Source organism: Acanthisitta chloris, unplaced genomic scaffold (assembly GCF_000695815.1).
Source record: "Acanthisitta chloris isolate BGI_N310 unplaced genomic scaffold, ASM69581v1 scaffold20185, whole genome shotgun sequence".
Taxonomy (NCBI): Eukaryota; Metazoa; Chordata; class Aves; order Passeriformes; family Acanthisittidae; genus Acanthisitta; species Acanthisitta chloris.
The window spans coordinates 14307-19225 of record NW_008674556.1 but is presented as its reverse complement, the minus strand read 5'-3'; positions in this window follow the sequence as shown (position 1 = coordinate 19225).

Below are 4919 nucleotides of genomic sequence, written 5' to 3'. Positions count from 1 at the left end.
TGGTAGGGTGGAGGCACTGGAGGATATGGTTTAGAGTTTAGGGGTTACAGCAGCGACAGGTTAATGGTTGGACTCAATGACCTTAGGTGTCTCTTCCAGCCATGATGATTCCTGATCTCTGATCACTCCTCTGGAGCCCAGAAGGTGTGTTCCACAGGGTGGCACTGCTCGGCCAGTGATGGCTGTCAGGGCTGGCACGGGGGTCGCACCAGGCCCCTGTCCTGAGGGGTGAAGGATAGGCAGCAGGAGGTTGCAGATGCCCTGGGAAATGCTGTGCTGAGCATCCAGGCACTGTTCCGGGGGAGCAGCTCTCCATGTCAGATAAAGTGGGCACGGGGATGATACACAGGATTATTTAAGGTAACCTAAGCCATGCTATGATCCTGTGGGCCTCATGAACCCTCTCTTTGGTAATGTGGCACCTTGAGCTGCGCAGACACCAGGGTCATGTTTCCAGTTCTACCCAGCGTAGGATGTCCACGTGGACAGAAGAGGGTCCCAGGAAGCCCTGGCAGTGTTGCAGAGGGACAGAACCTGAGCAGCTGAGGGGCTACCAGACACTCCTGATGCAGTATTTAATAGCTTCTCCTGCAAAACCTACCAGTGACTGCCAATCCTGAGTCATCTTCCACCACTGCCTCCACCCATCACGCATGGCATGGTTTGGCTCTGCAGGAGGAGCTGTCCTGCAGGCAGTGAGCACATTCTGCTAGCTGGGTGTAGCATACAGGTCTCCAGCTGGTACATTCCCAAGTGTCCTCTGTCACCTCCTTCCCTTCCTCTGCCTAGGACAGCTGGGGTGAGTTATCTGCAGGCCACACTGTGCTCTAGCTATGCCTGTTGGTACCTCTTCTCCTGTGCAAGCTGATCTCTGCTGGTCTGTTGTCCCTCCATCAGCCTCCAACAGGGTCATTTCTCCTGGCAGATCCCAGCATGTGCCACTTCCCTGGCTGCAGAGCACACACCACCCTTACCACACGAGCAGCTCAGATCCTTGCATGATGCAGGGCTAAGAGCCCCAAGTAATGGCTGCATAATGCACCATTAGCAGGAGAAGGTGGCAGCATTATGGCATGGAGATGGGAGACGTGGGAATTGCCTGGGGCCCAGGAGTGCTTGCTGGCCACACACGTCAGCAGGTTCCATTAGGAACCAGCCTCAGGGAGTCTCAGCTCCATCAGCTGAGATCTGGCCATGAATAATTGAGGAGGCTCCTCCGAGCTCCCTGCCCTGCACCCAGCCTGGCTGGAGTGGGGCTGGCCAGGCTGGGCCCACACACACAGGAGGTGACACTGGCTCAACTGACTGTCCCCATGCCTGGGCCTCTCCAGCATGATTTCGTCTTGGAAGGAAAAGGAATGAATTGATGTCCCGTCCCACTGCCACACTGATCGCTGAAAAAAGCTTACATGCCCAGGAGGGTCCTCTCCACATTGCCAGAGAAGGGTTAATGATGGTGATGTTTGGCACTGATGTTCTGACTGTCTTATCACACTCTCCAGCTGCCTTGAGTAAGAGCTATTCTTCCAGAGAGTTACTGCAACCAGAGGTTCTGCTTCACCCACCACCTCCTGCCAGGAGGCAACACCTTTTGGAAGGAAGGTAGCAACTTTCATGGAACAATCCCAGAGAGCTGACACCAAACTGGTCCTCCCAGAGCAGGACAGAACTCTGCAAACACCCTGGCACAGGCTCTGCGTTGTACCCCTGGAACTGAGCCTTGCACCTCTCAATGTGCTTGATGGCATTCCTTAGGATGACAACTCCCTGACAGATGTGCTGAGGAACTGGGAGGTGGTTCCTGCTCTACCCAGGACAGGATGAGGACCCAAATATGCTTAGGTTTCAAACCTAAGTAATTTCAATGCTTTGAGGCTGTGGGTCCTGCCCAGCACAGCTGTGGGGCTGAACAGGGTCCCTTCCTGCCCAGATTGTGCAGACAGGATGGTTAGGTGGCTGCAGGGGACACCAATTGCCTCCTGGTGGCCCAGGAACCAGAGGCAGAGAAGAGCTGCTGGTTTCCTCCCTACACAGTAGTTCCCCACAGCCCTTGCTGTTCATGCAGGGTGATAAACTCAAGGACATCAAAAGCCTCATGTCACCCAGAGAGCCACACATGGCTTGTGCTGGGTGTGGGCCGCAGGGAAGATGGTTGTCCCCAGCTCAGCCCTCCCCCTGGAGACCCTAGGGTGTTTTCTCTGCTGATGGAGCTGGACTGAATGCAAGAGCACATGCACACTGGGCCCAAACCACATCTCCAGCACCCCAGGACAGTTTGGGGAGGTCCTTCTGATGTGATGGGGCAATGTCTCCTACAGCAGACCATTGTATCCCCATACTGAGCCCATTTAGTAGAGCATGTCTGGGCTAACAGAGAAGTCCCTGAGTGCCACCAGTGTCCTGTCAGATGAACTGAGAGAAGCACCAAAATTCATCTCAGATGAAAATTCTCCAGGACAGGAAATCATAAAGAAATACATTTTGGTGAAGTTTTAAACAACTGAGAAGAACTGTCTGTAAAGGCAAGTGCTGAACAACCTGTTTGATAGGTGTTAGATATGCTTCCATCCTACACAAGTGTCTTCATGGCCAGCTGAAGGCTGCAGCAGGAACCTAGGAGAATGGAGATGTGGGAGGCCAAGAGGTACTTTCCTGCCCTTTGCAACTCGACTCAGCTCCTGCAGCTCTTTGAACCAAGGTCTGCTGAGTATTCCATTCAGTGCCAGTCAGAGAGTGCCTGGGACCTTGGTGAGATTAGGAGCAGCATACCCAAGACCTCTATCCAGCAGCTGGAGTTTGCTTAGGAAATCCTCTCTCCTGGCTCATTTTGTGTCTCCTGTTGAGCACATCACTGTGCAGAGCAGGTCCCCAGCCTGGGGACTCCTCTGCACCTCAGGCAGGTGTGAGCCCTGGTGATCCAGTTCTCCATATCCATCTCCACATGGTTCCCTGTTGAACCACCTCCACATTTCCACACCAGGTTCGCAGAGGTTTGCAGAGCTGGGCCAGGCTGTCAGCAGGACCCTGTGGTTCTGTGGCCCCTGGTCAGGACAGTGGGCAGTGGCTCTGCTGTCACCAGGCTGCTTGTGTTGTGCCCTCTGAGACAGCAGTAGTGGGCAGGAGGTGAGTGCAAAGTGCTTGGACAGGATGTGAAAGGGGTATCAGTGCTTCTGGGCTGTCTTGAGTGCTCGTGCCCAGTGTGATGACATTGTGACCAGCAGGGCAGGGTAGCACAGCTCCTGCTCTATTTTGAATGGTGGTTTTGCAGGAGTGGCACAACAGTGTCCTCGGATGGTGCTGCTCCTCTTCATCTGCTCACTGTTTACCCTTGCACTGCTCCTTTTCTGTTTCCCTGTAAACAGACAGTGCAAGAGATGTGAATTGCCTGGAGAAGAGCAGGTTATGTGGAGACCTCAGAGCACCTGCCAGGAGCTGAAGGGGCTCCAGGGAAGCTGCAGAGGACTCTGGGTTAGGAACTGCAGGGACAGGACAAGGAGCAATGGGGAGAAACGGAAAGAAGGAAAATGAGATCTTAGGCAGAGGTTTTCCCTGTGAGGGTGGTGAGACACTGTCCCAGGTTGCCCAGGGAGGCTGTGGCTACCCCAACCCTGGCAGTGTTCAATCCAGGCTGGATGAGCCTTGAGCAACCTGCTCTGGCGGGAGGTGTCCCTGCCCAGGGCAGGGGTTGGGGCTGGATGATATCTAAGCTCCTTTCCAACCACTTAACCATCTATGAATACTTAAAAGACACTGATAAGAGATAAGAAATAAAGATCTCTTCAATAAAGACCTCTAAAATCAAACCACTGGAACTCAGGGAACTATTTCCCACCAGTCAGATGCCATACAGAAACATCCGCAGACTTCAGGGTGCAAAGGGGATGTCCAGGATGTCCATGGTGTCCAGGGTGTCCAGGATGTTCGTATGTGCAGCCATGTCAGCTTCAGAGCTGGACATTGTGGCTGCCCAGTGATCTTTAGGATCAGCCCAGATCAGGGCAAAACATTTGGTCACAAAAGGAGGATTTTTCCTCTCTGGAAGATCTGCACACAAGAGCAAACACTTGATATCACTGGGGATGATATTCCCCTGGTGGCCCTCAAATGAGGGTTGCTATATCTGCAAAGAGGACTGAAAGAGGACTCCTGGTGTGTACTTCCACAGCATGTTAGGGCTGAAGTATCAGGGCAGGGAGAACTGGCTTGGGGCTGTCCAGGTACGTGAGGTGACTTGGGAAGCACAGACGGGTGAGGGAGCAGAGGAGAGCTGCTGGTTCCCAGTGCCCTGCACACATAGGCTCTGTGCCACATCCACTGGGCCATGCCATGCCACCCCCAACAGCCTGGAGCAAACAGACCCAGGACAAAACCACAAAACCCAGTGGTGAAAGATAAGCTCCTGAGTCAATAGCACACTGGGCTTGGGCCAACTCTGCTGCTGCTGCACAGCACCGAGGGACAGGGACCCACAGGTGCTCCACTCATGCTTGTCCTGCCCCTGGGTCTGCTCCAGCCAGTGGGACTGGGGACAACAGATGAAGGAAGGACCTATGTCTGCATCAAAGGACCTAAGGCTGCAGCCAAAGCAGTGTGGGCAGCAGGGCAGGGAGGGGATTCTGCCCCTCTGCTCTGCTCTGCTGACACCCACCTGGAGTCCTGCACACAGTTCTGGTGGCCCCAACAGCAGAAGGACATGGAGCTGTTGCAGCAAGGCCAGAGGAGGCCACAAAAGCTGCTGAGAGCACTGAGCACCTTCCCTGCGAGGACAGGCTGAGAGAGCTGGGGCTGTTCAGCCTGGAGAAGAGAAGGTTGTGTGGAGACCTCAGAGCACCTGCCAGGAGCTGAAGGGGCTCCAGGGAAGCTGCAGAGGACTCTGGGTTAGGAACTGCAGGGACAGGACAAGGAGCAATGGGGAGAAA